The sequence below is a fragment of the Myiozetetes cayanensis genome, unplaced genomic scaffold, assembly GCF_022539395.1.
Source record: "Myiozetetes cayanensis isolate MyiCay16 unplaced genomic scaffold, myiCay2020 scf29, whole genome shotgun sequence".
NCBI lineage: Eukaryota > Metazoa > Chordata > Aves > Passeriformes > Tyrannidae > Myiozetetes > Myiozetetes cayanensis.
The window spans coordinates 1,660,938-1,671,785 of record NW_026087510.1 but is presented as its reverse complement, the minus strand read 5'-3'; the positions used below and the strand labels follow the sequence as shown (position 1 = coordinate 1,671,785).

The 10,848-nt window shown below is 49.3% G+C and overlaps 1 protein-coding gene across 1 annotated transcript in view; it reads right to left on the bottom strand.

Moving 5' to 3' along the window:
* The window catches only part of ST3GAL4 (ST3 beta-galactoside alpha-2,3-sialyltransferase 4), a 1,214,471-nt gene that overhangs the window by 414,185 nt on the left and 789,438 nt on the right, over positions 1–10,848 (bottom strand). The gene's annotated exons all lie outside the window — the stretch shown is intronic.

Below are 10,848 nucleotides of genomic sequence, written 5' to 3'. Positions count from 1 at the left end.
GCCGGGCGCGGGGAGGGCTGGTGGGGAGGGGGAGAGGCGAATCCGAGCCCCGGAGCTCGGGTTCAGGGGAGCTTTGGGGTTGGGAAAGACCTCCGGCATCCTCGAGTCCGGCCGCGCTCCCCTCGCACTGCCCCGAGCCCGAGTTCCCTTCCCCTCCCGGGATCTCCCGTCCCGGATTCGCTGGATGGGATGTGGGTTTTGAGGGGCTGGGGGATGTGCCCTTGTGGTTTTGGAATCACACGAGCAAAAAGCAGTTCCCAAAAGCGGGAGGAAGCCGCACATTTCCCGGAGAGCACGTGTGTCCATAGTCCTCGGCACTGTGGGAACTCTCTCTTCCAGGCTGGACCAAAGAAATTTGGGAAAAGTGGGGACAAGGAGGGACAGTGTGATTCCTCTGGCACGCTCCCCTGCCTGTCAACCAACAAGCTCCTGCCGTGGTGTTTGCTGATGGAGTTGTGGTGTTTTCCTGGGATCCATCCAGGGAATGCTCTCCAAGTTCTTCAGTGCTTTGCTGTATTTTTTTTATCTTTTCTTTTTTCTCCTTTTTTTTTTTTTTTTTTTTTTTTTATCATTGATAATACCACACTGTCTCCTCAGCTTAGTAAAATATTTCCTCTTCTGAAAAGCAAATGTCAGGCCAGCAGCAGATATGAGCCAGAGCTGCCTGGTGACTGCTGGTTGCCTCCAGGCTTTGTTGCCCTGTTCCCCTGATCCTGTCCCCCTGTCCTCCCTAATTCTCTGCTCCAGGACCACACTCATTACAGCCCATCAGAAATGCTTTCAGAGATTTATCTGGTCAAGAAAAGTGAACTTCTCAAAACCAAAGCACTGCAGGAATGTGTCAGTATGGCTGGAATATTAAAGTTATTTTCATTCTGCTTTTTTTCATTTTTTTTTTTAAGTTACACTATCACTAATGAAATACATCAGCATTGGAATGGCATTTTTATTTTACTGTGTGGATATTTTGCAACCTTTTTTACTGTTTGGACATTTTGCATTCCTTTTTCTTTCTGAACAGGTTAAAAATGGAACTAGTGGAGCTTCCTGCAGATCAGAGAACCTGTTTCTGATCAGGTTAATTCTAGGCTACATTAACACCTTATTATGGAAACTAGACTGGAGAAATGCACAGACAGAAAGGGAAATAACCAGAGATTTGAATATTATGAATAATCATATTGCCTGGGGGCTGGGTTAAGAAGCCCATCTCTATAAACACACATTTTTATCAGTGTTCTTCTCTGATCTTTAGGTGGAATCACAGAATCAGAAAATCATTAAGGTTGAAAATGACCTCCAGGTTCACCTGAGCCCAACCACAGAGGATGGATCTGGCCAGCTGGGACAAGAATCTGGAGCCAGACCAAGGACTTCGGCCATTAAATATTGGGTTTGCAGATGTAATTTTGCTTTTCCACTTGTTAGTTTGTATTTCCCACTCCAGCACCGTGCGGGCAATGAATGAGCCCAGCCAGCCTGGCTCCTGTTCCAGCATTAGCTGCAAACAGCTCTGAGGACTGAACTCAAATCAGCAGTGAAACCACTTGCAGTGAAAGCAAAAGGCCTGGTAATAAAGTGCTGATTAAATCCTCTGAAATTATGTTACATCTGCCTGCTCAGAGCTCTTAGGGATGTCTTTGCAGCAGTATTAGTATTACCTTTTAGGAGTGTGTCCATGATAACGTTATAAAAGTGCAATTTGGGGAGTACATTAACAGTTTGGGTATTTTAATAAGCCTTCAAACTTACTCACAAAGTTCTAAGCAGTAATTCCTCCAGTGTGAGAGTCAGCCCCCCCTAAAATCAGCGTTGGCTTTCAGAGCAGGTCCCTGGCTGCTGCTCCCCCAGCACTAAGGACAGTGCCACCTTCAGAGCGGCCTCAGCTCTGCTTCCTCCTTCATTTAATCTCCTTTAATACGATTTAGAACGAATTTAGGAAGTGGAGAAGGAGCTTTCGTGCTGTCCAGCCAGCAAGCCTGGAGGAGCAGAGTCCCTGCGAGGCTGCGGAGCTCGGTGTGCCACGGTCAAGGCAAGGAGAATTCTTCCTTCCCACCTCCCACACGCGTTTATCCAGCACATCCCGACTCCAAAGCCGTGGACAGGGGTCCCAGGGGAGCAGAGTGGGCTCCCAGCGTGGCCACTGCTGCGGGGAGGGTTTGCCCCACGGGTCCCGCGTGGGAGCGGCTCTGTGGGAGCGGCAGCGCCAGTAACACCTTTTTTTGGAGCACGTTCTCCTGACAGTGGAACTCTGACGGGCACTGCCATCTGCTGGCACCGTCCCTGCCGACACCACTCGAGTGGGGTGCGCTGAGGGGGTTTTAAAGCGGGGTCTGGGTTTTCACAGCCCCTCCCAAACCCCTGGGGCTGCAGAAAGTCCCATTTCCCCAACTTGCCACAGGTTGGGGAACGAGATCTCTCCCCTAAGGGCGTTTGCCCAGGAGCAGGGGATAATTCTGACCCTTCTGCACCTTCTGGGGTTACATGGAGCTGTGCCCACCCCTCTGCCCAAGTGCCAGCTCAGCGATTTACCCACGGACCCCACCCAGCACACGCTGTGAGGGCATTTCTGTGCTGTGGCTCCTCCCTGTCACAGGGAGGCTGATGCACCAGGCACCTCTCAGAGCCACAATCTTCATGCTACTTCAATCAGCACCAGAGGCCTTTTAGGGGCCGTTTATCCACTCACCAGGGAGGCAGCACCTTCTCCCCGGGTCTGAGTCTCTGCATCTTGGGACTTTGCTTCCTTATTCCCACACTGTGAATTAGTTTCATGTATTATTTCAACTGACATCTTCCAAACTGTACTGAGTAAAGACAAGCCAGACCTAAAACAGGTTTTTTCAGCTGGAAACCACCCTTCAGGGAGCCAATGAATCACGGTGCTCTTGCTGAGGTGGGCACAAATTTGTCAATGGCCTCAAAAGTTTGAAATATGTTAAAGAGCTGTGGGTATCAGCTGCCTGCAGAGGGTGGATTTAACACCAAATGGCAGGACAGGTTGAGGGCCTTTGGACTCCTGTGGAAACGTGGAAATGCAGAGGGATTGCTGTTCTGTTCAGGATGGGATTCACCGCAGGCAGTGCCATTTAGGATGCACTGGGCTGAGTCTAAACAGCCCCACTATTTCCCTTCTAACTGATGCAGAGACAGGTAGCATCAGAAGGCAGCTAAATTAGACCTTTATGTTGGAGTGGGGTGAATTATCTAATTCCAGGAGTGTGGAAACACAAATTTCACTTCAGTGCAGCATCTTAACACTCCTGGGGGTGCTCACAAGCCCTGTCAGCAGTTGCTGTTCTGTTCAAAGGACATGCAGGGCTGTTTACAGGGGGAATTATGGCAACTGTGGAGGGCCCAGCTCCTGGATTCGCAAAAAGAACAACAAGATGTGGAAGAACAAATTCTAATCTCATTTTGGTATAATTTCAAGTTATACCTGGGCCAGAGAGCGATTTATATCACAGTGTATATCAAAAGCTTTCATTAAATGGATTTAATGAAATCCAGTCTGGATTTCTGCAGGCTCCAGTAGAATGAAGCAGGGCAACCCAATTTTTGAGCTGCTGTGAACCAAAGGGGGAGTTGCCTCCATTTTCCTGGGGTTTCATGGGACATAAATGAGCCCCCCTCCCTGCTGACCACAGACTGGCCCTGTCATTACCCACGGGGAATGTTAGGGTCAGTTATTACCCACACAGCTCCTTACCCAAAGGGACAGTGATCCCTGGGACGGGGGTACCTGCTCTGCAGTCGCTGCAGGCTTTGCTTGTGTTGAGAGCAGAGGGAGCAGCAGTGCCTTCAGGGAGCGTTTTAATTCGCTGTGCAATTTGATCTCTGGAATGAGAGACGTCTCTTCCCGTTTGTCAACCATTAAGCGACCATCCCACCAGAAGAAAACACAGTTGTAAGAGGCAGTGCTGGGAACAGCGTCTAAGATTGTCTCCTCCACCTCCACCCTCCCCTGGTGCTCAGAGCCTTCAGCTGAGGCTCTGAGAGCCCTGATGTGACAGTCACCCACTCTGTCTCGTCTTCCTTTTGTGTTTTGGGGCTTATTCATCCCCCCCCCCGAATCAAAATGAACGTCGGGGAGTAGGCACAGAGGCAGACAAGGGGAAGGAGAAGTTTCCGCAATAAACTCCCCCGCTCGGTGTGTGGAGGAGTGAGCTCTGCCACGGCCTTTGATATGATAATGAGGAGCTGATGCTCACCCAGGGAACGAGGCAGCTCCTCTCTCTCGCATCTCCACGGGGCTGGAGCCTCGCACGAATTCCCCCAGCCAACAGACATCCCGGTCCTTCCCACCTTTTAACTTGTGGATTGCCCGCGAGGGGGTTAGTCCCGTTCTTACTGAGCTGCTGTTATAATTAACACTAATTAAGCTCTTGTTTTGCAGGAGCAGCAGCAGAACCTAAGGCTGGAGGGCACCCAGGGACTGAACTTCCCACTTGAGGCCCACGGGAGCTGCAGGGCAGCAAAACACAGGCAAGGGGCACTGTGTGTGAACTGGCACCCGTGTGACATCTCTGGGAACGAACCACCACTCCAGCTTCCAGATCTGTTCGCTGCCTGGGAGCTCAGAAACACCCAAATACACCAGTCACAGCACACTCTAAGGATGGCAAATTTATGGAGACAATTTCCTTGTTAGGCTGTCAGAACTCAAAAGGGTTTCTGACAAACGCCAAGGCTTTGGTTCTTTCAGGTGGGAATCTCACTGCACTCATTTCCCTCTTCCAAACGGGCAGCCCTCCCTTTGGAGTGGGATGGGATGGCTGCATATAGGATATAACCAGAAAGGCACAGTCTAAAATAAGCCACTAATTAACCCCTTTGTTGAAAAAGGACCTCACCTCTGGCTTGTGGCTTTCCCAGGGGACAAGAGGTCGAGCCAGCAACTCCTTCATTTAACTCTGAGGAATCTTCCATGTAACTATCAGGTATCTATATCTAACTCTGATCTAACTATGAGGGTATTTAGTTGATTCCAAAAGATTCCATGAAGTCTCTGCATGAGTGTGGAACCTTTGGGCAGCAGTGGGAGCTCAACCCTGTGTGATCACTTCAGTCCTGGACTGTCTCCCTCTGGGAACCAACGACCCACTGAACATCACAGAGCAGAGCAACACAAACCAGCCTCTTCCAGCATGTGTTTTTTTCAAATGGGAAGAGGGTACAACAGTTCCCAGACTCAGAACATTCTGGGTTGGAAGGGACCCACAAGGATCCTCGAGTCCTGCTCTTCAGTGAATGGCCTGAACAGGGATGGAACCCACGGCCTTGGCACTGTCAGCACCACATTCTGTGGTCACTGAGCAGAAAGCACAATCCACAGGGCAAACCCAAGTGATCCTGAAGACCAGTTTGAGGCACTGCTCATCAGCACACCTGGTTTGTTTAACTGGCACATTTCAATCCTATTTGCAATCCACTCTTAGGAATTAGAAGCAGCTCAGCCTCTGTTGTAGCAGCTCTCACACCCCTTAGCTCCCAGTTCACTTCAGGATTTTCTTCAGCTCTACTCTGGCTGCAGAAAAGTGCCCCCCACTGACTCTGGTGCAGCCTTTTTATTCCAGTTTAATGCCCTGTGTGCAGCAGCCCTGGGTCACAAAGGCCTCTCTGCAGCCACAAACGGGTCCTGTACAGAGCAGCCTCTCCCCAGCTGCCCTTTCCCTGCATCCCAGTGTATCCAGAGCAGCCCTGGAGCCAGGGGGGCCTGGTGGAGAGTGAATCAGCAGGATGAGCTGGAAATACCCCAGCAATTAACCCCTTGGCTTCTCTGTCACAATTAGTGTGGGCCCTGGTGGAGCTCCAAGCCTCATCCCTTTGGATCTGGCTGATGTCACTGGGAGTTTGACACTCCAGCCACGGCTGAACTGGGCTGGGTTGGAACTGGAGGGCTGAAGGTGAAAATCTTTATCTTAAATTCGCAATATAGACTGCTCAGTTTTCGGAAGAGCCTCCACTGTACCTTGCACTGGGATCCTTTGGGTGGGAGAAGGGTGATCCACCCACCCAAGCTGGGAATTCCTGCTGCCACAACACAGGGGCACAGTGGCCACACGTGGCACAGCAGAGCCTGCACACTCTTTTCCCCTGCAAGGGCTGGAAAGGCTCTCCCCGGGGAATTTTTGCCTCGTCACATTTCCAGCACTGAGGCTGGGCAGTGGATCTCCTCTGCAATTCAGTTTTATTCTTTATTAAGTTTTATTCCTTTACTCTCAACAGGCCTTCAAGCCAATTTCTGAGATGCATTTTACACCTTCAAGGGAGGCTTTAAGAACAAGCCAATCATTTCTTTCCTTCCCAAAATGTCTGTGTCCAGCGAATAATTTGCATTAAATTCAAAAACTATCACTCCAATTCCACAAACAGTTACGTAACTTGGAATTCCACATAATTTACTAAAATTAGTAAGATTTTCAGCAGTTTTTCAGTCATTGGGGAGCTTGAGAGAACCATTTCTAGAATTTTATTTGCAGGCCTTGCAGCAGCATTCAATATTTATAAGGAATTCCCTGTCTTGGTAGCAACAACTGACAGTTACGAAATATAAGTACATTATAAAATGCATTAATATTTTAAGTCTAAGACTGCTGGAGGAAGATATTCCCAGCTTTTGCCTGGCTGGTTGATATTTAGTTCACACAAATAACTGACAAAAAGAGACATATCTAGGAGGGCATGGAGAGAGTGTATAAAAAACTGCAACAACGACAGTGAAAGATTTGTCTGTGTTTACACAATAAATCATCAACAGAATCAGGAAAAGAACCTTTTTTTTGTTGTTTTTACTCCAACTACTCATTCAGGGACCTCTGTGCTCAGATATTGCTTCATAATAAAACCCTTCCCCAGCCTCCGAATAAAATGTTGAGCTTGTGCTGAATCCAGGATTTTCCACCCAAAAAATGAGAATAACTCGTGTTTAACGATGCAGCAGAGAGAGGAAAGATAAACCCTGATATTTCTGTAATAAAGTGGCTTTTTATGAGCCCTCCTGGCTGGCAGAGCTGGACAGGAGCCAGGGCTGTTTACGGTGCCAGCGTCCCTGTGCCGCACTCCTGAGCATCTGCACAGTTTGTTCCTGCCATATTTGTATCTCTGGAGCCAGCTGACCTTGAAACTCTCATCTGAGGGGAAAAAAATAAGAGCAGAAATAATAAGAGCAGAAATCAGCAGGCAGAGTCCCACCCCCCCCATATTCCAGTTATTGTCGGGATATTTTTCCCCCGCTCAGTTTGCACAGCAATGACATCCAATAACACTGGCAGTGTTCCTGCTGTCCCAGGAGAGGCATGTTCAGAGCAAAACCAGAGGAAATTAAAGACCTCTCAAGCAATCCCCCGGCACAGGTTCATAAATATAAAACTGCAGGCCGTGAGTGGTTGCAGCTCTGAGGACAAAACGTGCTAAAACGCCGGGGTCCCTGCGCTCCTGCCAGAGCTGGGGAGCTCCCTGCCCCTCATTATCCACACAGACCTGGCAGGATGAGGCATTTGCTGTGGGAATAACGTTCCCTAGAGCAGTGACAGCCCTCTCTGAACACCCCTTTGACTGTGGCAGTGGGCTGGCGTGGGTTGGGATGCACTTTGGCAGGTGATGGGAGACTGTGGGATCTGAATTCCCCACAAAAAAAGGAGGGATGCAGACAACTCCTCTTCAGCTCTTTCCACGGTCTGTAAGTTGGCTGTCCTGCCTGGAACTCAGGCTACAGGATGACTTCTCACAGAATCACAGGATCACAGAACATCCCCAGCTGGAAGGGACCCACGAGGATCATGGAGTGCAACTCCTGCATCCCTTTGAAGGGATCCTGTTCTATGGCACTTGGCAGTTTGTCCTACCCCCTGTGGTGGGTACTTTATCAACCTGCAGAGTTTTCATTCTCTGCTGTTCTTTGCATTGAAAATTAGAAGATTAAGTGCTTGCTCTTACCAACCACAGGGGAAATAGCTTTCCCTGGGCTCTTCCAGAATTTCAGCCTTGGTTGGGTTGGGTTGGTTGGTTGATTGGTTGGTTGGTTGTTCCTGCTGCTGGACTGCAGTGATAGAATAAAATTCCAGTCCTTCTGAGCTTATCTTGTGTGTTGATGGATATAGGAAAGGCAGATTTATGGAAACAAATAGTATTTAATACTAGGTCTTGGTAGACATTTGCCTGCCTATCCTAGACTGGTGAAGTCATGGAGAGCTTCAGCTGGGCCCTGCCCAGACACCCCCAACAATCCCACCCTGTGCTGAGAGCCTTGTCCAGACAAAAAAACCTGAAACCCTGATGGAGGTGAGTGATGGGGACCTTCCAAACTGGGTCCTCTGCAACCTTCAACCTTCTGTGGAAGCACGTGGAACTCAATGACACAACGAGCACAAGGAGTGCTCCCTCACATGCTGTGATTGTGCAGCAACACCTCACTAATGCTGCAGGAGAACTCTTGGATTCATCCCACAGTCACCCAGGGAAAGTTTCCTTTTCACCTGGATTTGCCTGGGGCTTATTCCTGCGCCACTCCATGCACCAGCTCCAAATCTCTGTGCTGCCTAGGGCTGAAATGGTACAAGAGAAGATGCTTCACCCAGATGGATGGAATTTACGTCACTTTTTAGTTGGTCATGATACATCTGAGCCCGAGATGAAGGAGATCAGTGTAATCTCAGCCACCATAAAACCTCCTCAGCGTGGAACACAACCACAGACATAACTCAGCTCACTGCAGCAGCCCCACTGCTCCTGCAGCAGCAGACACGAGGAATTATTGACTGGGTTTCCCAGAACGTCCCGGTGCAAATGAGGCATAACACCAGAACTGTAGACATGTCAGACAGCATAAAAACAAGCTTTCCCAGGAAATATGATGCCATATGGACATGGGTTGTGTTCTGGTGAGGCTTCTTTCAGCTCCCCAGGCTTTTCTGTGTCATAACGTTCCCTAGCGAGGTGCCTGGGTTGTGTCAGCTCAGCACAGAAATTGCCTTGGGCTGTGGTGTTTCCACACTCCCCAAACCACTGGAACATGCAGATTCTGTGCTGTCCCGTTCACAGGGAGTTGATTCATTTGTGCTGACAGCCTGTACACACCTTGTCATACAACAAAGTCACTGCAACTGAGTTGCCAGAAAGGCTCTGATCGTTACTTTGGGCGATTTATCCGGGACTTATCCAGCCTTTTGAACCAGGGCCAAGGAAATCCCCCCCTGTCCCTAGACCAGATGCTGTTCTCATCTGAACTGTGTTAAATCTGAGGTAAAACTGCCAAAGCCAACAGACATGTGGTGCTCCTACCAGCCCCTGTTTCAACTCAGAACGATGCTCCCCTCTGTGCCCACCCCATCCCCAGAACATCAGCAGAACAACCACAGCTCCAAGTTCAGCCTCTTGGATCTCTCCCAATTGCTCTGCAAAATGATTTTGGTGGGTAAGAAAAGGTTGAGTAATTTTTTTTTTTTAATTGATGACAGTGGCTCTATTTTAAGAAGGCAGACAGAGCTTTGTGGGGCTCAGGCAGTCATGGCATGAAAATGCCCCTCGCCCTCCTCCACCTTTATTTCACCTTTTTCAGAGGTTTTCCCACCACAAAGAGCAGCGTTTCCTCCAGCAGTCCCTGCACAGCCCAGTAGAGGGGAGTGGGCAGCCACACTGGTTTTTCTGTCCTGACCAGTCTCAGGGTAAAGCCACACATCTCCAGAACATTTGCAAGGAATTCCAAAGGGTTAAGCATTTTATTTGCATTAAGCATTAGTTTCCTAGTGGAAGGTGTCCCTGCCTGTGGCAGGGGGTGGAACTGGGTCATCTTTAAGGTCCCTTCCAACCCAAACCATCCTGTGATTCTCAGCACAAAGCAGAAGCTTTACTGAAATAAGGTCTTTGCCCACAGTTTTCCATGGAAATGATATGTGGCAATTTTAAGTTCCTTACCCATAGATGAGGACCAGATATAAGTTTACAGTTTTAGAAAGTACTTAAGAGTTACTGTGCAGGACAGGCTTGTTTGGGCACATCTACCATTTGCAGAAGAGGTTGTGCCATGTCAAGGTTCATCCCAGTGTGAGTGGTGGAGACCTCCAGGAGATCTTGCTGTAGGAGACGAAGGTGCCTGTCTCATAAATCCCTGTGGCTCTGGGGGACTAGACATGACAGAAACTTTGTAAGGGGGAAACTTTTAGCACAAAGACATCAGGGTATGGACTCACTGTGAGAGGAAGAGCAGGGGACTGTCTCATCTACCCAGCCAAGTCATTGAACCTGTTAGGGCATTATCAGGTCAAGAGAGATCAGGTGACCCCGAGATTAGCTCAGTTGGTTGGAGCATGGTGCCAACAACACCAGGGTTCTGGGTCATTCCCATGAGAGTTGGACTTGATGATCCCTGTGGGTCTCCTCCAGCTCAGAACAGTATGTAAATATTCCATGAGACAGCTGTTTCAGAGCTGGCTAAATTCCTATTCCAGCACTGAGGCAGAGGCTCTAAAACCAGAGCAACTTGTCCAAAACCAAAGCAGGAAGAGCCCAGCCAGAGCTGTGCCCACCCTGCCACTGCCCCCACAGAGACCATGGATTTCCAGCCTGCACACAGGAGAACACCCCACTGGATGCTTTCACTGCTCATGACATGCTGGTACTTGAGGCTGCTCTCCCTCCCCCTGTGTGGCAGCAGCTCTCCCTGTGCCACCCAGCCTGTTCTCACTGCCCTCCTGACTCACCCAGATGGGTTCACTCAGCTGGAAAACAGCCCTTCTCTACAGGGCTATTTCTGATGTTCTGACCTTCAGAAGCAAGGCCAGGCTTTTTGTACAATTGTCTGGTAAATGTACCCCTGTAAAGAGAGCACAGAGCCAGGGCTTCACTCCT